At 37.9% G+C, this 23,678-nt stretch overlaps 1 protein-coding gene across 23 annotated transcripts in view; it reads right to left on the bottom strand.

Annotated features, from left to right (window-relative positions):
* Positions 1-15,696, bottom strand: part of MEF2C (myocyte enhancer factor 2C) — a 166,402-nt gene extending 150,706 nt beyond the window's left edge. For 7 of the 23 annotated variants that reach the window (XM_070517826.1, XM_014857053.3, XM_070517810.1 and 4 more), the window contains exon 1: positions 15,440-15,661. The gene's annotated coding sequence lies outside the window, so the exon portion shown is untranslated. Of the gene's footprint in view, positions 1-15,439 lie in introns of all 23 variants that reach the window. The other 16 variants (XM_070517793.1, XM_070517806.1, XM_070517820.1 and 13 more) reach the window with 7 other exon arrangements.
* Between the last annotated feature and the right edge of the window lie 7,982 nt (positions 15,697-23,678).

The raw sequence follows: 23,678 nt of genomic DNA, 5'->3' as shown, positions 1-23,678 counted from the left end.
CCTTTATCTCATATCTAAAGATCCTATATTGATCTTTATTTTTGTATCTTTAATTTTATATCTGATGAAGAATTACAAGGAAGAAAGTCAAATCCATCATATCCCAAACTAACAAAATTTATCAAGTTGGGATACTGAGGTTGCTGAAAGGGCTTACTTTATGTGTTGCCTAAAGGCCCATTTTAAATACTTTTGAGATTAGTGATATGGATTCAGTACCCTTTACGAATTCTATTACAATAATACCCTATCCTTTGAAGCAGTATTGAACTGTATCAAGCACAGACGAAGTCTCCTGTGTTCTCATCTCTGTTTGAAACTAGCTTTCTACGACTTTGAGCCACAGATGAACTTTTCCTTGGCTTCAGAATGGGTCTGGTCCTCCCAACCTTGAAAGGTATCAGACCATGATGGTCAATATCCATTTTCCCATTTGTATTAGCAAGAAGACGTTTCATAGTAAAGACTCATTAAGATGTATAAAGCCTCTATATTTGGGTTGACATCTCTTAAGATTTATTTTTATTTTTAAGTTGCTTCAGAGTCAAGGCGAAAGGAAGGATTTGGGCCACTTTTATTTTAGGAGTCTTAGCTGAGTTCAGTCTTTTAAGCTCAGGCTCACACTGAGTTAGTCTAAACTTGGTGACCGGTAGTCAGTATCAGGTGACCTAGTGAATTCCCTTTCTCCCAGCTCTGCGTGGCTTTCCAGTCTACGTGGGAATCATGATACACATCTCCCAGGGCCTTTTCACCTTACAGAAGAGCAATCTTCGTGAAATAATGTCTGAAAGATATGTTAAGGCTTTTAAAAATGCCACTACAAATTATGATACATTTCTTCCTTTTCCTGGATCAGTATGCCCAAATAAGGCTTGAGCAGTAATTTGCTTGCGAATGTGTGGCTGACTTAAAAGTATCCATATGCACGGCTAAATTTAATGGACTTTACCTTTACTTAAAAAATTGTTAAATGTTCATTGGAACATTGATTCTATCCCATTTCTTAAAATATCACAGAAACCTTCAATTCAAAGAATGGATTTTCACACTTCCCCTTTTAACTATTTCTTCTAGATACCTCTCTACGTGTGTGCCCTTTAATTTTTAAAAATCTTTACCGGGGATCGGGGTGGGGGTGGGGGTTAAAAATCTCGTCCTCCGTTTGGGTGCCCACTTCTTTGTCTGCGAAGCAAAGGGCTGGGATTCAGTCCGGACAGCCCCTTAAAGACCCAGACAGGGGACGCCTCTGGTTTCAGCAGCTCACTCCGCTGAGTTATTGATTGCAGGCAGCAACAATCCCTCCAGATGATTTGTGTGGAAAGTGAATCCGCGCCGGCTAGGCGTTCAGCAGAGGCGCAACAGCCGCAACGCCATCCAGTTAATTGCCGGGCCTCCCCTGCAACACCGCTCTCACCACCTATGTGCTCCTTTTTCTGCCCGTCTCCACTTCCCCCCACCCACTTTTCTTCGGGCGGACGGTGCTGAGGGGGCGGGGGCTCCCTCCCGGGAGTGTTTCTAGAGCTCCGAGGCAGCTAGTAGGGGGTGAGTGCGCCACGTGCGTGCGCCACGGGCGAGGAGGAGGCGGCTCGGGGCCTTGCTGGGGGCCTGCTGGGCCTGGGGGCGCGGAGGGAGGGCCGGGCTGCCTGGCCGCGGGGAGGGGCGGGGGCGCGGTGCCGGGTTGTGTCTAGAAAGGTCGTGTCACGGTTTGGGGGAAAGCGGCCGGTGGCTTTGCGAAGAGGCCGCGTGGTGGTCTCTTGGGGAAGGGAGGAGGGCGCAGCGGTGGTGGGTGGGCTTTGGAAACGGGCGGTGGCTGTGTCAGGGGAGTTGCCGTGCTGGTCGGGTTTGGGGATCTTGGGGATGTTTCCCCTAGGGTGGCGAAAGACCATCCCAAAGAGCAGGGCATGAGCTCGGAGCGAGGCACATAATGAACCCACCCCCGCACAGTGCACAAAGCGCTGGCACGCGCTCCGCCTCCGGCGGCACAGGCTTCCCGCAGTGCTGCGAGCGTTTTGCGAGCCTAGGAGAACGAGAGTGGCTAGCGCAGGTCCGGCCGCCGCCCCTGTCCCGCGCCAGCCTGCCTGATGTTTCACCTGACAGGCCTAGAGGAAGGGACGGGTCCCGGGTGGCTGGATTTGATAGCCCAAGCGCTCAGGGTCTACAGGATTATTTTAAAAACTAACAGCCAATCGCTGGCTCTAGTAGTTCAGCTCCCTCTGTGGATATGTGCGCGTCTTGGCTGGGGAAAGGCCACAAACTACAAGGAGAATTGGGATACTAGGGAGAAAACCCACAAAACCCCCCAAAACTTCCTTTCCCTTTCCACCCCCCTTTATTTGTTAGCACGCGAGAGCAGTGCCTGGCTCTCTTGCCGAAATGCCATCACTAAATGCAAATGCCTGTGCTGTTCTGTGATCTGTCTGTGGAGCTGTACCAAGGGTGGGCGAAAGATCTGTGCTCCAAAGGCATCGTAGAGTGCTCGGGTTTGTATTGTCGTGTTCTTGAAGCTCTAAGCTGCTACTGATATGGCAGCGGCTAGCCGCAAGTGGCTCTTTAAGTTAATCAAAATTAAATAAAACTTAAAGTTCAGTTCTTTAATTACACTAGCCGCATTTGAAGTGCTCAATAGCCACGGCCGGCTAGTGGCCACCTTATTCGACTTGAGATGTTGAACATTTCCATCATTGCATAAAGTTCTACTGGACTGTGCTGCTATAGAGTTTAAGTGAATGCTGGTTAGAAAAAAAGAAAGAAGCACCCTTATGATACCAGCCAAATTTTAGGACACTCGCTGCATTTGCTTTGCTTGGCACTGGTGTGGAAGGACTTAAAGTCAGAATTTCAGTATTTTCCTGCTGAAAGAGGTCTTAGGGAAGACACACAAGCACCTACTTTTCTTTTACAGAGAAAGGGAGTCAGGCCCAGAGAAGTTGAGATGCATCCCAAAATCATGCCATAAATTTGGAAAGAAGCTAAGGTCACCTGACAGGGTCTGCCACACTTTGTGCCAGCCCGGGGCACCTTGTGTGGGATCGGCTAGGCAAATTACAGAAAGGTAACCTGACAGAAGATTTTAGACAAAAAAGTGCTCTTTTGCAAGAGGAAATATATCTAAGCATTCCTCCAGGAAGAAATCCCATTTAATAAAGAAGAAGGTGCGTGGGGGATAACACTCTCTCCCAAACTAAAGATGTCTTATTGGTAGTGTCACAGATTCACATAATGCCTTTTGAAAGCGACTAATTGGGATGACATTGTGCTTACTTAAACTTAAAAGATTCTGAGGAAATGGAATTATCCTTTTAAAGTAAGAACTAAACACTCTTAAGGTCAGGGAGGAAAGGTGTTCCACGAGGTGAGAATTGTTAGCAAAGCATAATCTTCCTCAAATTCGATGAAGATATTATCAGATCCATTCATTATGTCTTAGACTGATATCACTCAGGCGGCATTTGACCAGAAATGTTAAAAACTTGAACAAAACTTCATTACAGATTACACTGTCTGAGACATATAAGGCGACAGAACACATCATAAAGACTTAGAGACAAAGCATAAACTTTCTAACTTCAGTGTTTTATTTGTTTGGTTGGTTTTTGCCATGGTTATCCCTTATATTTCTTATTGTTATCTGGGGGTGAAATGTCAGTATTAATTCTGGCCATTTATGGTAATTAGTTTTTAAGTTAACCCTTAGTAAGGACCCTTAAGTGTTCAGTTAAGAATACTCATGAATGATAAATAATTTTAAAACAATAACAGTAAAATGCTTTTTAAATCTTGGATTTCTCCTGAGCCAATGCATATTTGAGTTATTGTCTTTCTCCTAGTTACGATTTGCATGTGGTTCGTGATAGAAAGTGTTCTCATTCTGTCTGAAATCTAATAACCTAAGAGAAAATTTTTTAATTCTTCAAGTGCTTACAGATGAGGTAGAAGCCCTCAACCTATCCATGGCTGCCTAGTGAAAAGGTTGGTCTCATAGGAAGAGGCCGTGTGGCTGAGCCAGTTGGCTTTATCATGTGGTGGCTGTAGGATTATACAGAAGTTACTGAACTTCCCTTTGCCTCAGTTCCTTCATCTGTAAACTGTGGAACATACTCTCGAAACTTTGTTACGAGGATTAAAAGAGCTATTTAACATAGCGCACAGGGCTGGAAAAGTGGAAAACTGCAGCGAAAGTTAGCCATGCTTATTCTCCTGAAGAATTTCTACTCCTATACCGATAAGTTCCATATTCACCCATCCTGGGGCTGTCACAGCAGAAAATCTTGGAGAAGTAGGTTGTCAGAGCAGTAGGAATTGGTTCAGGATGAGAACTGTTGGTGAGTTTTACCTTGAAAAAGTAGAGATGTCGTCAATCCTAAAATTCTCTGACTTCATGGGAATAGCTTGCCTTATTTTCCGTTCATAGCCATGGCACCTTTAGGATACTTTCAGGCTTCTTTTGTCTTTATTTATTTTTTCCTTCAGGGAAGCTTCCTTATACTTCCTAGCTGCTTGGTTGTTGAAAAGGCACTGGAAGCTCCAAGTCCATCCTCTTTTCACCCTGGTTGACCTTTGGAATGCTGTTGTCAGCCAAGAAGACATCGATATCTTCAGTCTCCTGCTAGCTTGAATTCTTTAGGGCAGAGCCTGCTCAGATTATCTCCTGATGTCATTCCAAGTGTCTGACGGCCATCTATGGCAACTGGGCTGGGCAGAGGCCTGCTGGGAAGGGGGAGCCCGTGGAATGCCTAATGGAGCATTCTGTTCAAGAGGGACCTAGAAGTCGTTCTCTGTGGCATGCGTGCTCAACATTACAGCTATATCTAGGGGACTCTTTACCAATTCTTGACAAACGGAAGCCATAGACATTTTGCATTTTTGGTTTTACATTTTTTTAGTAAAGTCCCCAGTTAGGATGTGCATGATTCCTATTGATTTCATGATTGCTACAAGTACGTGTTACAGGAAAAAACAGACTCAGAGAATGTTAAACAATTTGTATCTGATATTCGTGCTAACTCTCCTTGTTAAGAACACCAAGTTAAGACAAAGAAGTCTAGAAAAGAGAGAATAAAGCTACCACACAGCAAAATGTACCTCTTTTCCTCTCTTTAGGTAATTTTTCCAAATGATGGTATTTTACTTAGCTGAGAACTTACAAAATTATTTCTAAAATATTTTATTTATAATTTGAAATTTCACACCAAGCAAAATAATATAAAATTTTCATGTTTTCAAGAAGGCAAGATCATGCATAGATTTATATACTTCCAGTACATACTAGAATTAAAAATAAGGAGATACATAATTATATGCATATTTTAACTTACTAGGGAAAGATAGAATTACTTTTCATTGTTTAAGATGAAGTCTCTCCAGATCATTTGAAATATGGGGAGAATTAAAAGTAAAATGCAATAAAACTTTAAATTTAAGTCGGTGATTAAAACCAGTTTGTTTTATCTGTGTAATACTAGTTCATTGAGTCGAAGACACAAACCAAAAAGGTCGGATTGCCTATAAATAGTAATGTTTTTAACTAAATTTGTAGTTAAATATTTCTATATCAATATTCATATTTGCAATACAATGATATTTGTAGTATACATGCAAAAATAGTTCTATCTTATTAGAATATGGGTTGAAAGAAATGAGTTCAAAGTGCCTAACATTTAATGGCCACTCACTATTTGTCAGTGTCCTATTAACTGCGTTAGTTCATTTAATTGTATTAACTGCCTTACAAACTTTATTTCTTTTTATCCAAACAACAACCTTTAGACAGGTACTACTAGTCTCCCCATTTTACAGATTTTAAAGACCAAGCTTAGAGAGGTGACATTGTCTGCCCAGAATCACATAGCTCATTAAGTGCCAGACAAAGGACAAGAAACTTTGTTTCCAGTATTGCCCTTAACTATGACGTTACACTGCTTCCTTATACTCGTAACCTGTGCTCATTTGTAATCGACATTTTTTTCCCACCAGAAAGTATTTCCTAAATACATGTCGAAACACGTGTCATCCTCTTCAAGGTGGACACTTTAGGAGTGAAGTGAAAACACTTCTCAGTAATGTTGTCTGCGGGAGTGTCTATAGAAATCTCCTTAGGAATTTGCTATGCAGTCTTAACAGTCTCATTGTTGGCAAATCATTATCATTAGGGATGAATTGGTTGCTGAAACAAAAATCCAAACCAAATGTAGTGAAAAAGGTGCTTGATGGAAGCTGTGATGTGGTTATGGAGCAGCAGATTATTTGATACTGGCTCATAAACTGACACTAATGGAAGATACAAAAGAGGCATTTCACAGGTGTTCCTGATGGGAATTTGTAGCCTTTAATGAGATATTTTGGCGAGTAACACTCAAAAGTTCTGATAATTTTTTAAAAAGTCGTTTTCACTAATTAAAAGTTACACATCATGTGGGAACATCGTGGGAAATACCTTTTCAAAGAATGCACAGCAGGGAGGAAAGGGTCAATCAGAGACCCTGGGTTAGATTCCAGGCTCAGACGCTTAATAACCACGTGAGTTTAATTTTGTAAATATCCTTGTAGTAAAATGGGGAAAGTGGCAGGACCTCCCCAGGATGATAATTTTGCTGAGAGGAGGACATGAAATTGTATTCCTATAGCTGTTTAGTGCCTGGCAAGTGGAAAATGCTTAATAAATGTTAGCTATCATTGTACTGTTTCACTTTCAAGGCTATCCCATATTCCTGAAAAACCTCTCAATAGCTCAGTTATCTAACAATATTTTAGCAGATGTCTTCTTCTCTATCAGCTTTCACGCTTCAAAGCAGTTTTATTTCATAATAGAGCATTTTATATTTGAAATAAATATAAAATATATTTATGATAATATGTTGATTAAACCAATATATATTATACCAAGAAGTCTTACATTGTGGAGTTGCCAATGTATATTATCCTTGTCAGTGTTCATATAGTATTCTTTGCAGAGAAACTTTCTTTTTGTATTCATATTTGATTTTATCAGACTTATGAAAATAATTATATATCCATTTGTCCAGAATAGGGCTCCAAGATTTTATTTTTTAGTTACATCAGACATCTTCTAAGTTGCTTATTGATTACATAATCTTACACTTAAATTTAAGGAACCTTAGCATAAATATATAGAATTAGTGGCTTCCTAGTTAAGTCTGAGTTTTTAAGTCCTTCTACATTGATCTTATCTGTGTGGTGTGGGCAACAGTGTAAGGCTGCTGAAGTTTGCCTTTGTATCATCAACTTCCCTATCCTCACCTTCAACTTGTCCTTCCTTCCCTCTGGCATGCTCCACTCACCCAGCAGCAATTTGTAAAATCAATAACAGCTCTTTATTGAGTGCCTCTGTCTCCTCATGGCCTTTCACTGATGTGACTCTCAAGGTCCTTTTCTTCCTCAGCAGCCTCTTCATGTCCCACAATTCTCCTGGACTATGTTCTGTCAGAGAAGCCAGCCACTCCAGCAACTCACTTCACTATCATCGTGTTACTCCTTTAGATGAACTTCTCTTCCAAAGTTTTCTGAAAAGAGTTCATAATCCAAAGGAGTATCCATGGTTCCATAAATTCCACAGATTCCCTGCTGTGTTGGGCAGGCGAGGTTTAGGGAGGAGATTGTCAGCCTGTCTCAGGTCCCTCCCACCGGCCACCACTTCATCTGCAGACACATAGGGAAGCCCTGGGTACACGTCAATGGGAAGCCTGGCTCTTACTTGAGGAAGACATTTTGTTGTTTTTGAAAAGGTTGGGATTGGATGATGAGCTCTCTGTCAGCAAAATATCATGATGTTTCTTGAAAATTTGTCTACTTATTATTTTTTAAAAAATATAGTGCGCTTTAGTCCCTGTTGTTCCTGTCTCTTTTTCTGTTCCCTCTTTGCATAGGAGGCACATAGTTGCTCCTTGTCCCTTGCGCCATAGCTACCATGTTGTCACTTGGTCTCACCCTGTGTGCACTCTGTTCTCACCCCCAAAAGCCACCAGAGGTATAAGTAGTGATTATTTCTCCAGAAATGTCTTGAAGGTGGTATAAGAACTCTATGACAAGAAAGGTGTTGCTTCCTGGATGAAGGGAAGAATTTGGAAGGGTTGGGGAGGGGTTCAGGGTTGGAGGGCAAAATTCATTCTGCCTTTTATCTCTTCTATGAAATCACTGATGAAGCATCTTCTTATGTGCGAAGAATGGAGCATGTAAATTAAATATTTCCCAACTTTGTATGGCGTTAGACCTCTAAATATGGAGCATCCATATCAAAGGGAATGCACTTTATTTTAAAAATCATCACTCTGAGGAGATTCAGAAATGAAGAGAGATGATTCTAAGTAAAAGATTTTGAATATTACTTAAAGAGGGGAAGTAAGAAAGATTTTACAGTTTTCTTGGTTCTGTGGACCCCTTTGGCAATAGCTAAATAGCTAATCAATAGATTTACTCTCAACTTTTCCATTTCCTTCCTTTTTTCCTTCTTTCTTTCCTTTCTTCCCTCCTTCATCTTTTTTCTGTTCCATCTCTTTATTTTCAGTTGTAAATTTTTAATTTTCAGTTGTAAACTCAGTAAAGCCATAAGCATGCACACACACAGACAACCCGTTATTGACAGTTATTCAGGTTATTCAGGTTTTTTTCATTGCTTTGGAAAGTTACATTTTCTGTTTGAGAACCATGTCGGAACCATAGGATATTATTAATGATATTTTTCTACTTATCTGAAACACTTCAAAATAAAATACTGCTAACAAAGGAGCTTATTTCTTACCGATCAATGATGTATACTATAGACAATATGGTCGTGGAGGAGTTTCAATGATTATTTTTGTTATTAATCACTATAATTACTCTCTGATTACAATGATTAACTCAACACAAATAAGGTGTGTGCTTGTGTTGTTTATGTAGTATTTACGAAGGATTTATGTTCATCCATACACAGAGTCTCACCTCGCCCTTATGTAGCTAAGATACTCTAGTCTCTGTAGCCTATGGCCACAAAATCACTTGCACACTGGAGAATAAAGCCTGTGGTTTCCCTTACATTATCGCTAAGCTATAACCTCTTAAATTCCCGAGGTCAGTGATGATTAATTGAGTATTCTAAAACTTGAATGTGTATGCATACATCCTTCTTATAATAAGCACTGTCTGTGCTGTTTTTTATGACTTTCCTGAAGAGTCAGTTCAAGCCATTTTTCATATCTTAAGCTGTATCATTTAGTGCTTGAAACTCAAGTACAACTTGAGAATGATTTTTGGCTTCTCACCAGTACTGGGTGAACCGTATCATTTCCCAATTCACATAAAAATAATTAAAATAAATGAACTACTTAAGTGCAATTGTATCAGACAACAAATAAAAATAGACATATAGCATCTGTAGCTGCATCCATATGCTCCCTTTGAGCTCTCAGCACCTGAGATTGCTAAGTGCTAGTTTCTTGCTGCTGTAGCGCAGGAGAACTGGCCCGCTTGAAGAGGAGAAGGCTCCCGTGAGGACTGAACAGTCTAGCACAGAGGACAGTTTATCAGAGTGCCTCAGATCCACCCAGATTCCTGGGCCCCACCGCCGGCCCCTTGAGACACAACCTCAGGGCTCTGCATTTAACGAGCTCCTTGCGTTTCTTCTGTACATTTTGTTTGCAAGCCACTGCCTTAGGGTAAGAGTCAGCCTGAGATCTGCAAAGTCCTTCTAGTTCCCTAACTTTACCTTTTCTCCATTATTTGTTCCTGTTCTTTCAACTAATCTTAACAAGTTTTATGGATTAAATTAGTGAACACCTTTCGGAAAACTAAGATTGAGATTTCAAAATGATATGAATATTTCCACTGCCTGTCTTAGTTCCTATTATAAACAAGCAAAACAGACACCACATATATTCTGCCCATTGTAATTAGAAAATGGATTCAGTGGTATGGGGACCTAATTGTCTCACATTTCTGTACAACTCTTATCTTTACTTATCTGAGGGGTAGCGCTTATCTTTTCTTGGATGGAATATGTTCCTTGTATTCTGGTATCTCAGCAAGACCTGTAAAATGGGCCTCAGATCCAGGGACCTTTACCATTAGTGACAACTGACCCACAAGCACGTGTGTGCCTCAGTGACTGCCAGCTCCTTGGAGCCTAGATCCTGCAAGCAGGACTAGCACTGTTCACGATCACTTAAGAAATGTGGCTTTTCACTAAAGACACTTTCAGTCAACACAAATGTTCCTTATGACCTCAGTAATTACCTCTGTCTGCAGAGCAGTTGTAAGAGGCCTTCACAACGTTGCCATCCCAGGCAACACGGTGATCCATATTTCCAACCTTTTAACCTCTCTCCATACCCAGCTGCTGCCGTTAACCTCTCTTGGATCCAGATATTTTTAACACTTCAGATTAGAGATTCTCTGATGTGCCTGTTTCTTGTTCCAAAGTTTTTCTGACATGAACAAACATTCTCAGGCTGGCTTATGGCAGTGAGTGTGGTGAATATTTTTTTCACTTAAAAATTTTTTCTCCCATTTTATAAAACAGAAAACATTAAATGACCATTAAGTCCTTTGTGTCAACTCAGCCTTACGGAGCATACTGAAAAGTTCAAAGCTATGTGTGATAATATAATTTTGAGGGGGAGACATTTCATGTTTTGTTACCAGGGTACCCAAGTGGCAAAAATATGGCCAGCTGGTCAGTTGTGTATTAAAAAGTGATTTTGTTTTACCCACTGATTTCACAGGCTAAATACTGGTGTTAGTTTTAATTATTTGGAATGTCGACATGGTAGGCTACTTGTAGCAGTAGCGAGAGCGCAGGGCATGCCATTGCAGGCAGGAACCCGCCAATATGGTCCAGAATCCTTTTGAGACTTCACAGGAAGCAGAGGGCACAGCTTCTATTGGATAACTAAAACTTCCTTCCCTATGGTTTACACGTGGCCCAGCAGAGTCTCATCCCTTTAGTAGCTTCCCAGAGGTTACATGACTTGTTTTCAGTCACAAAATTACTAAGCAGTGAAACAGAGTCTACGACTCAGAGCTGCCTACTCCTGCTCTGGTTCTCTTTGGACAGCACCCTTCAACTCTAAAGAGAAGACGTTTATGATCCTTCAAAGGCACACGAGGGATAAGTCATTCACTTTCAACAACATCCCTTTGAGATGCAGCCAGATGACTGAATTTATTTGACTCTTGTGATTTTTGCATATTCTGCTTTGACACCTCTGTCTTTCACAATTGTTAGAAATGGATATTATTTACTGATTATTTTGCTTGCAATTGATTTGCATACTGTTATTGCCTATTGTTAAATGGTTTGCTGATTAATGACTAATGTTGATTTGGACTAAATGTAATAGAATAAGCAAATACATTTGTCAATTTAGATATACAATTTAGTTCCTAAATGGTATCATAGAGCTGTTGGAGATTATTTTAGGTGGATCCCTTGTAGGGAAACCCTTGTCCACAATTTTCTCCTGTATCCTAAATCAAGGTTTTAAGCTCCCCACCCTCTTTTCTTTTATTCATTTGCTTCTTACAGCAAATATAGCTCCAAAGTCCAGGGTTAAGATAAACATTTTAAAATTCAGAATGTGATAGATATCTTCTAAACAATTTCTTTTCTGGAGGGTCAGAAAAGAATTAAGTATTTCGTTTGAATGGATTTTCATGACTTTGACCGAATCAGTATGTTGTGCAGCATTGTCAACAAATTATATTATAGCAAGATAAAATATTCCTATAATTAATAATTATTTGAATAAATATCAGATATTTATATTAATACAGGTTTATTGAGTCATAGAATTTCAGAGCTCTTAGGAATCACTTGCTGATGAGGCCTCTGGGGTCCAGAGAGGTTTGGTAATTAACACACACACAGAAGCTAGCTAGTTGTTGAGTCGGTTATACGACTGTTCTATGAACAGTTATATGAACTGTTTAATGTATTCTGCACTTGAGTACTACACTTCTACGCTTGTGCTTATGCTTCGGTATGTTTGGTATTTTTAATTATCACCTAATAATTAAAAAAAATTTTCAATCTGAACTTTTGATTGCTGCGTGCATCTTCCAAACATATATCACTGCCATTGATTATTTTTTATTTCTACTATTTCATGTACAATAGAAATTTTTTCAGTTTGGAAATTAGTTTGAGTGGTAAAGAGAATCTAAAAAAGAATTTATACAATAGATATTTTAATGTGTTTATGCTCTTGTTTTTAAACTACATTTTAATATGCTTTCATAAAACTGCGCATTTCTCTAATAAAGTGTTTAAGTTTGGTAACTGAAAATGGTTCTCCAGAGGAATGTAAGTCACATTAATTTTCCGTGTGCTCCTTTTTTTACTTATAGTTTGACAATCCACATGTTTAAAGTCTAACAGAAAGAAAAACATCACTGGATGTGAAGTCGGGAGCCAGAGCCGAGTCTGCATCCATGTCCTCGTGTTGGTGACCTTGGGTAAATTTCATTTTTGTGCTTCTGTTTCAATTTCTTTAAAATGAGGAATTGAAAGCTTCAAAGACTGTTTCCCACAAAGAAAAGACTCCATGAGCTCAAAAGAAGATTTGGTTGAAAGAAATGTGTGGGCATCGTTACCTGGCTGCTCAGTATTTTCATGGACACACACTTGTTACATGCATCTGAAGTTCCTTTAAGGAAATTAACTCTTTGTAGGTGTGAGATATGGACATGGACAGAAGTGGATAAATAAGAAAAGGAAGGGGAAATAAGTTGATGACAAAGGAGAAATTGTAGGCGGTCAAAATGATTCCCCTTTTACTTCTTTATATCTACAGTCTAGTTATTCCTATTTGCAAAACTACTGGCACCAGGTATCATCAACAGGGATGAGTAATATGTAATTTTTATCTTTACTGGGTTACATTTGGCCCACAGACAGTTGACAGCTGTCAGTCATGTGGCTGGTCAATGAGGAGATATGTGTAAAGCTGCCAAAATATTTTGTTTCTTTAAATACTTACAAGTAAACCATTTTAACTGGAAACTTCTTTGTCCTGATATTAAGTAGGTTGATATTCACAATATAGTTTATTGAAGTTAGTTACAGGGGGAATCAAGATTTTCCCAATGAATGTGTAAGGTAAACAAAATGTTTATCAAGTGTCTTTCTGAAACAGGAGAAAACTCAATTTTTCTCCGCTATAAATAACCTGTACTTAAGATACGAAGATGTATTGCAAATGATGCTTAAAATGCGTATGTTTTAAGATTAAACTGTTAGGGCCCGTATGAGTCATTGCAACTTTAAGCCATAATTTCTGTAGAATTAGTAAAAGAAACCATTCCCATACAATGAAGGAGGTATTTTTGTGGCACAGAAGTTGAAGTTTTATCAGAAAGGACAAATGTAGCTGCATGTCAAACTAAGTATTCAAGCTTTTCATAATTAAAAGAAAAAAATCATAGAGTTTTAGATTAAGCCCACAATGCAGGGCATAGTTGAAATGATAAATTTTAGTTATTTAGAAGTATTTGGGTTGTAACTAACATTGTTTCGAATGGGTTCAGTCACACTGAACTCATTCACGAGTCATAAAAAATAGTTTGGAAGAAGCTTTTGTATTGCTTATACTTAGTGTTAATGACAAACTATGTAATAATTAAAGTCAAGAGTAACGCGCATAAAAACTTAAAAGTATAATTCTGAAGTTGACTTCAGTGTGCGTTCAGTTTCGCAGTAGTTAGTCATTTTGAAAAGCAAGTGCTCTGATTCTTTAGGGTTATAGTATTTAACACACTAGATAAATAAAAAATTATCAAGTGCATGGAATACAAACTCAGTCTTTAAGAGACAAGTTATCTAAAAATTCAGTGACCCTGGTTACTCGGGTGCGAGAATCAATGTAATGAAGATGACGAAATATCACACAAAAATAGCAGTTTAAAACTACAATATATTCCTTTTTAATAAATACAATATACTTTCATTTTCTGAACCGTATTCTACATGTCATAATTTCTAATGAAAATCAGATTTGGGTTTTAATTTTTTAAAATATGAGTCCGTTAAAATGTAGATAAGATTGTGTTTTAAAAATATTAGTTTTTTTGGTTGGGTGGATCATTTCTGGTAATTTTTAAATCAGAAATATTTCATAATTTTAAACAACAATTAAGTCAGTCTAAAAGAATATGATACTTATAAATGTGTAGCATATCTATGTCATCACTGATTTGAAAATTGTTTTAGATGAGGTGGTCATTAAAAAAAGTCAGATCTTATTATTTTCCCACTAAACAATTATGTATTAAGCATGTAGATTGAAAATTATTTATGGGATCATCAGACTAAAACAATTGCCTCGTAGTATTAGTAATTTATATTGGTAGGAGCCTTTCTCTTCATAAGTACCAGTGCTACCCCCCACAGCCCAGAAAATTGATTTTATGCATAATAATTTATAGCATTCTTGATCAATGTATGCTGTGTGTCTTTTACATTCATTAGCCCGTGTTGCTTGTGAATATGGTATTTGGTTATTAAAATGGTTTCATATGTTTACTATGTATGGTTCCTAGCTTTGAGCTCCTTACTTGTTTAAATAAATGTTTTCAATTTGTTATAATACAACAATTTGTAGAGAAATGCTGTGAAGTATAGTTAAAAGAATGAGTCCTTGAAATAGAATCACTTTTTAAAAATATGTCCTAGCATGTGGTCTCACTTTTCCATGTTATGCATTAATTAAAATCCTATTCTGAACAAAATATTTTTGCCTAAACTTTTGAATTCACAAAATAAAAATACCAAATATATAAATGTACTAATTTTGGAAATCAATGACGTAAAAACATACTTAGTACTATCTTGGTTGTTTATCCCAAAGATTTTTCTCTAAAGAAACTCTTTGCAAAGTTATGAGAAAATTTCACCACTTTTAGTTATTAAATATTCTGTGCAATACGTTTTAAAAAATATATTAAAAATAAAATTAATTTCATATTCTCTCTAAACATGTTCGTGTCCCATGCACACATAAAAAATAATAGCATATGAAACATTTGAAAAGAGCATGTACCATTTCACATTTTTATTTGGAGATTTATTGAAAAATAACATTTTGTTCATAATAGATTATGACAATTAGATAAAAAGAGGCAAAATGATATTTATGTGTTTATTTAAATAGTCTAGTATAATATATGTGATTAATTCTTCATCCTTCAGAGATTGAAGATAGTAATGAAAGAGATCAACATTAAAAATATAACATATTTCCTTTAAGAAACTTTTTTTAATAAATCTAAAAAATTGTCAAATGGTACCAGCTCTGCTTCTACAGAAGGCAAACCCACTGTTAGGTTAGTTGGCTCTGATTCCAATGGTCTCATCAGCTTTCTGAATGCAGGTACCTCAGCAGTGCCTCTTCCAAGATAACAAAACCAACTTTTAGAAATTAAAAAATTTATTTTGGCAATTGAAACTCACCAGTGCCTTTCTGCTTCTCCAGGAAGTTGTACCCGTCAGCACCTGCTGAGGGCTTTGTTGTCCAAACTCTGACAGGTAAAAAAATTCCTGTAGAATAAAGCCAGACCAGCTGGCTTTGAAGAGAAACCCCCCAGTTTGGGCTGCGTTTGCCTCCTCTCCTTTTCTATGAAGACCCAGGCTTTCCCCCCTTGCTCGTCAAGCCGTAAGATGCGTGATCCCTGTGCACAAGTGTCTGGCAGGCCGAGGTGCACCTGTTCCTGTCACTCTGGAGTAAATTTAGCTGTAAAGGTATCACTGACAACCAGACCTTTGTCAGTGCTGGCAAAAGAACACAGAATTGCTCCCCTCCCCTACCCCCTTCCAAGCCCCTACGCTGCTAGTTCATATGGAAAATCTCAAATCGGAAGTCTATCCAAAAATCGTTCCCCAAAAATGAGATTGCTTTCATATGGTAAAAAAGTAAGTTTCCTCATTTCACACAGACTTTAAAATTATATTTCCAAGAATAATCTTGGAACAAGACAAGTTTTTGTTCAATTAATGGTGACTGGAAACTTCTTAATGGAAACATAGCACACACTTACTTCATTTCAGGTTATTAAATTGTGTTAAGCGTTAGAGTTGGTTGCCATTCTTTGCTGTAGCTCATTTGTTCTTTTTGATCCAAAGAAATATTAGAAGCTTAAAACTTATCACATAGGAGGGATTAATCACGCTACCAAAATTAGAAAGCATGTAGTTCTGAGAGACTGAATGTCCAAATTGGATGCTCATAGCACTTAACCTCTTGAGAATCTAGAATCCACTACAACATTTAAAATGGCAGCTGATGTCTATGGGAACCCTGGATGTTTAGGAGCTGGCTAAAGCTAGAGTTCTCATACTCTTTGATTAAGGTAAGGGCATTTGTCATTTATGTGACTATTTCAGATTAATTTCTTTATTGATGGTTTGAGAACAATTCCTTTTGAAAGAAAATAGAGAGGCAGGCAGCATTCATTGATATGTCTGACATCAATCTGGTCGTCAAGGTACGTAAAGCAGTCCAGGGAGTAATGTGCTTAGCCAAAACATTCTGAGCTTCTGCTTAGTAATTATAATTTCTTAAGTGGTGTTAAAAGGAGTTGTGCACAGTACCTGATCTACCATATTATTGCTGTTTACAAGGGTTGGGTATGATGAGAAAAAGAAATCTGGATCAAAATCAAAAATGCTTTGTAAAATAAACAAAGTTCCTATTTACTTACTATGTATAAACAGCCACTCACCAAGCCTCATTTCTCCACAGGGCACCACTTTCAGATAACAACATAGACCTGAATGGCATCATCCAGTATCCAAGGAAACCATGTAAGTACCTCTCTCACTGTGTACTTCTCTTATTCAGAGTTTAAAAGCTAGCTGAGTACTGAATAAGTGAGTGTTTTTATTTAATAATTATGCAGGAGGTACTTTTTAGGAGCTTGCTAAAAAGAAACAGGTTCTTGATTGTAACATGCGTCATAACAAAGCCCTTATGTTTTCATCGTATTTCATAAAATTATGTTTAGTCCCAACCTTTCGATCAATTTTCGTTCTTAGGTACAAAGCAACTACTCAAAGTCCTAATGAATTGAGAATTTCCAACTTTTCCAAGACCCATTAGTGTCTGAGAAACAATGTTTCAGAGGCCTTACGCCAGGAGTAGTTACCTAATTGTAATAAAACTCTTCAAATTTTAAAAATTTAGAAAAAATTGCTTGGAAAATAATATTTTATTGATAAATATTTATAGCAATTTATTTGATGGTAGACTTGCTGGGGGAGTGAGCCAGTGAGCAAAGAGATGAGGTTACGTATTTAAACAATGCAAAGAATCTTGAAAGCAAGTGCAATTTCCAAGATGCAAAAATCTGCAGAAGGTTTGGGAGATGGGCATACTCTTTTCTTTCTTTCTTTTTTTTTTGCCCCCAAACTAGTGTACGTTTCTGTAGCTAATTTCAAGGTTTTAGCTAATTTTTAGGAACTATGGAATCTAATGTAGAAATTTAGTATCTAAACAACATGCTATTCTGGAGAAATATCCATTTCTAAAATATTTGGAATATTCCGTTAATTATTTCTTTACCTAGACTTTATTATTTTTTTCATATTTGCACCATCTACTCTTAACATCACATTATTTTCAATACTAAATGATTATTCATTATTGTTTACTTTTTCATGAAAATACTTAGAACCTTCTGTATACTCTTATAATTATAGACCTCTTTTTTTACCATCTGGATCAACTATATGATTTATCTAGTCTTTAGATACAGACATAGTACTTTTCATCAAGGTTTTCAGGAGTTGCATTTAAATGCAACTGGCTTAGTTAGCCCTGTGGCTTGGAGTTCTTTATATTTTTTCATTTACTTTTGTTACTCTTATATTTCTGTCTTTCCTCTGCAGCGTGGTTCCTTGCTAAGCATAAAAGGTAAAGACATCTCTCTTTCATTTTCTCTGCTGAGTTAGAACCTTCATAGTCAATGTCTAACCGCAGGCAATTTTGTTTTCTCACATGACAAGTCAACTTGTACTGTTTATGCGTTTCCATGTTTCTGTCTTTTTATATATGTTACAAAATGCATCTTTCTGAATTGAGAGATGAGAAGTTTGTGTTAGACTAAGGAATTTGCTGGAATTTTAGAAGGGTGTAAGAGTAACGGCCTCTTCACCTGGTAGAAGGGCCTGGCTAGGAAGTGATTTTTTTAATGGTTGTTAACAGACTTCACAACTGTGGCGTTTGAGGCCTGAAGTACTGCCCTCTAAAATAGGAATTCCTTGCCACAAAATAAAGGTTGGGCCATTGCTGGGTAAACTTGTCAGCAGAGCAGAGTTAGGATAGATCTTTATAAAGGAAGAAAATGCAAATCAAAGGGAAAGACTGGCTAATGTTCTAATTCCCTATCTTGAGGAAATAGAATCTTTTTTTTTTTTTTTTTAAAGATTTTATTTTTTTCCTTTTTTCTCCCCAAAGCCCCCCGGTACATAGTTGTATATTCTTGGTTGTGGGTCCTTCTAGTTGTGGCATGTGGGACGCTGCCTCAGCGTGGTTTGATGAGCAGTGCCATGTCTGCGCCCAGGATTCGAACCAACGAAACACTGGGCCGCCTGCAGCGGAGCGCGCGAACTTAACCACTCGGCTACAGGGCCAGCCCCGAGGAAATAGAATCTTTTGAAATTTCATTCTTCCTGTAGCGAGAGGAAAAAGAAAATCTATGCTACAATGCTTCTGGCAACATTTTAACTATTTACATTAGAATATAGATTTTCCAGAAAAGTCATTTAATTTTAATTCAACCTCTTAGAGAAATGAAAAATGGCTTGATAGAAATAGATTGATATATGCATATCCATTCGTCAGTAGTGGTCTCTCTAACAAAGACCATCATTATTGAGTCGAACTTTCTGTGATGATGGTCATGTTCTATATCTGCCCTGTCCAATGTGGTAACTGGTAGCCACATGTGGCTACTGAGCACTTGAAATATGGCTACTGCAATGGAGAAACTCAATTTTGAATTTTGTTTAAATTTAATTAATTTAAATTTACGTAGACAACTTGTGACTAGTGGCTACTGTGCTAGTATTTTTCTTTCCTGAGAAATTAAAATACCCTTTTGCAAAGTGTTTCTAATCCTTTGGTGTTCCACCACATAATATGATTTTTTATATTTACGTTAATATTTGAATTATCATTGGAGTGGAATTTCTTTATAACATTTTCCCAGAGATGAATGTTTTTAATACTGTTGATGGGAAGACTTTATAACATTGTTTTATAAGCCTGGGGTAGTAACTTTGAAAATGGCCGTTATAAACAAGGCTGTGTCTAAAAAGAAAAACACTGTAATGAAAGTTCTAAGTATGGTGATAAATATTTTGGAAAGTTCAGTTGCAATTTCTGCAATACATCCTTGCAGATAATTCCCAAAATGTAACCAGCCTACCAAAACGCTCACTAGCCTTAATTCCCCCAAGCTGATTCTGCTCCTGAAGCACACATCAGATTTGAAAACTGCTCCCATGGCCTTTATAGGCATGTAGTGAAAATTAACATTAGGATGCGTAATGATATTTTAATAATATTACTAGTGCAGTAATATTGTAGCCAGACTAATTACCTAAATAAAACCTGAGAATTAAAAATTTACATTGATTTTTTAAAAGTCAGTAAATCAACTTTTTTTTTTTTTTAAAGATTTTTTTTTTTTCCTTTTTCTCCCCAAAGCCCCCCCCCCCGGTACATAGTTGTATATTCTTCGTTGTGGGTCCTTCTAGTTGTGGCATGTGGCACGCCGCCCCAGCATGGCCTGACGAGCAGTGCCATGTCTGCGCCCAGGACTCGAACCAATGAAACTCTGGGCCGCCTACATCAGAGCATGCGAACTTAACCACTCGGCCATGGGGCCAGTCCCCATGAGGAATTTTTTAAATCGGAGATATAACACTAATCTTCTTAGCAACTCCATTTATTGGATGTGGGCATATCCTTTTGGATGGGTAGGATTTGGGTAAGTTAAGAAGAGAAAGCAGACTTCTTTTGGCAGAAACTTCGACAAGCTACTGAGTGTCCCTCCGACTGCAAAACAACCAGATTCTAGATAAAATATATTTTCTAATGAATTATTTGACTTGAGAAAAATTTTGGACATCTCCAAAGATTCCTCTCCCTAACTTCAAAGCCAAAAAAACTAAAAAGTGTGAATGGAAAGTGGAGTTGAGAGCAAGAAGCAAACAGGATATGTGGGAATGGCAAAACTGACTTGGAGGAATTGTATCGCAAGGATGCTGTTGGAAGAATAGCAGTCATGCGCTCTCTTAGACTTCTCATAAACCCAGCCTTATTAAAAGAACAGGAAGAAGTAACAACCACATTTAGAGACCCAGTTTTGGTCCTCTTTGATGTCTTTTGGTGTCTTCAATTAGGTAGTCAACCACTTACATTCTGCCAGATTTATTTTCAGAAAAAAGATCTATCCTTGCTTAAAAGCCAGTGTTCTGTATGGAGAAAACAGGTCCTCCGTTAAGAGAATCCTACAAATCAAGTCTTCAGTGTCCTTGTAATATATCATGTCTACTATCTCTATGTCTGAGAAATTGTTTTCCTTCAGAAACGTGGGCTGTGACCTCTGAGTCCTTAATCACTGCCTCAATTTATTATGTATTTATGTATTTTTAAGTTTATTTATCCAAATTTTTGTTATGAAAATTCCAAACATATTAAAAAATAGAGAGAATAGTGTAATGAACTTCCATACAACTACACTTACCTTTGAGAGCTGTCATCTTATGGGCGATTTTGTTTCATCATCTCCCATTTCTGCTTCCCACCCCCATCCAAAATTATTTTGAAGCCAATCCCAGATATAGCATCATTTCATCCTTTAATATTTCAGTAAGTATCTTTAAAAGATTAGGACTTGTTTTTTAACTGGAAAAATGAACCACTCTAAAAAATGAACCACACCTCAAAAGTCAATATTTCCTTATTGTTATCAAATGTGTACAATCAATAGTCAAATTTTCCTAATTGTTTCATAAATTTTTATAAATGCTTTTTACTGTTTCAAACAGAATACAAATAAGACCCATACATTGCAATTGGTTGATATTTCTCTTCTCTTTTAATCTACAGGTTTCCCCTGTATTTATTTTTCCTTGTTTGTTGAGGAAATTGGATTGCTTGTGCTGTAGAGCTTTCTATAGTTTGTATTTGCTGATGCGTTCCTGTGGAATTGTTTAATAAGCTCCTCTGTCCTGTATCTTTTCTACTAATTGGTAATTAAGACTAGGAACTTGACCAAAGTCACTTGGAGAAAGCTGGGCAAGACGTCTGGTTCCCTCTCTTTTTCTGGTGTTAACAGGTATTGATCTTTGCTTAGACCCATTTATTAGGGTTAGGGAGTACCCACAGCCTTGGGCAGTTACTTCCCACGTTTGCCCAGATCAGAACTCTGCTAAATTCTTTAGTGAGACTCTTTGCAAATCTCAGGAGATCTTTCTCTTTGCAGCAGCTCTTGCCAGGTGCTCTGTCCTGTGACCTGTAGCCGCCTCCTTCTCCTGTACTTTCAGTTCTATTTCCTCAACTCGGGGAGTTTGCCTCCTTTGGGTTACCTCCCCCGCCTCTTCTTGAGTTACCCTTCTTGGATCGCTGCTGAGAAACCCTGAAGACAGTAAGTGGGGAAATCATAAGATTCTCCTCCTTGGCTTCTCATCTCTCAGGGATCACTGCTTTTTGTTGCCTTATGTCCCATATCTTAAAAATTATTGTTTCATGTAGTTTGTCAGAGTTTTGTTATTGTTGTTACTGTTTTAGGAAGGAGGTTACATCCAGCCCGTCTTAGTCCATTTTGGCTAGAGTAGGAAGTCTCCCCAGTTGCTTGTAAAAAAAAGTTCAGCTATAGCTTATTAGCCAAAACAACATCTTCATATGAAGCTCAGTATTTAAAACAAACTAAAAAATATTGTAATTGAAGTATGTGTCCTTTGAAACTCTGCTATAGTCTTAAAACTGCCAGTGCAACTTCCAGGACCTCCTGCTGACTTTTTCCCTCCCAACTAATTGTATTTCCCACAAGATGAGTCCTATTTTATTTTCTGTCGTTTCTGGCAATTTCGTGGTTCATTCATTCATTTCTTCAATGAATATTTTTGAATACTTGCTATACTATGTGTTGTATAAAGTGTTGGAGATAGTGATGAATAAGATAATATTTATCCCCTTAAAAACCTTGCAATTTATTTTCACACTCGAACTTGTACACAAATGCTCATAACAGCTTTATTACTAATAACCCCAAACTGGGAATACCCAAATGTCCATCAATGGATGCGTGGTTAAATAGACTGTGATATATCCTTGGTATGGAATACTATTCAGCAATAAAAACTAATGAACTGTTTCTATGGGCAACAACTTGGCTGAACCTCAAGGAAATTATGCTGAGTGAAAAAAAGTTTGTCTTAAAAGGATACTGTATTGCTTATTTCCATTTATACACATTCATAAAGTAACATAATTATAGAGATGGAGGACAGATGAGTGGCTGCTAGGGGTGAGAGGGGAGGAGGGAGAGTAGGTGTGGACACAGAAGGGCAGCACTAGGGAGTCTTGTGGTGATGGCACAGTTAAGTGTCTTGATTGTGGCCGTGCTTGCTCAAAGCCACACATGTGATAGAGTTGCATACAGCTCTTCACACACACAAACGGCAATAAGTGCATGTACAATTGGTGAAACAGGAATAAGCTCTATGGATTATATCAATGTCAGTGACCTGGTTTTGATATTGTATTTATGTAAGATGCTAACACTGGGGGTTGGAAGTGGGGTGGGGGAAGTGTACACAGTGCAGTACGTTTCTTTGCACGTTCTTGTGAATTTTTAATTATTTCAAAATAAATTTTTTTCTTAATAATCTTGCAGTTTCATGGAGGATATAAAGAACTAGATAGCCAATTACAATACATTGTAATAAAACTCAGTTAAGGGGAAGTACTATAGAGTGTATGTATGGAGGAATACCTTGTTCCCATTCTCAAGTCAAGAGACAAGGTCTCTACTACTGCCTTGTCTCCTAAACCTTCCCAGTCGGGTCCTGCTTCTGTTGGGAGGGTGTGTATGAGCAGTGGATTTGCAGGATGCTTGTGATTGACCCTCCCCCACCCCTACTCCAGAGTGATGTACCGTACTCATTAGGGCCTCGGGAAAATACCTTAACCATACAAGGCAAACATTTTATAAGAATGAGCACATATAAAGTAACAGGAGTCTGGTGTTCTCACAGCGTGTTCAAATGTAAGTTCAAAGAGCCATTCCAAATTTAAATATCAATGAGTTTTGGATTACACACAGCTTTGGCTCTTCTCCGGCCCTATCCTGCCATCAGCACCCGTCAGCCAAAGCTTTCCTCTGACCGGTTTAGAAATAGCCTTTGTATGTGAAGACTAACACATAGCTGCAGTGGGTTTTATACATACATTGTCACTTGTTACTGTAACTTATTTTAATTCAGTGACAGATTGTCACATATTTAGAGTTTTCGTAAGTTATAAAAGTTTTTTTTTCCCTTTGGAACTAAGTAGAAAATGTATTATTTCTGATATGTTGGGGGACATATTTTGGTTTTGTTGGTATTTAGTAGGCAGTACTAGAAAAGCCAATCAATATAAATGTATGCTCTTGTCACATTGTGACAACTCAGTTGTCTTAGA

Source organism: Equus asinus, chromosome 9 (assembly GCF_041296235.1).
Source record: "Equus asinus isolate D_3611 breed Donkey chromosome 9, EquAss-T2T_v2, whole genome shotgun sequence".
In the NCBI taxonomy this organism is placed as follows: Eukaryota; Metazoa; Chordata; class Mammalia; order Perissodactyla; family Equidae; genus Equus; species Equus asinus.
This window is presented reverse-complemented; position numbering and strand designations above follow the sequence as displayed.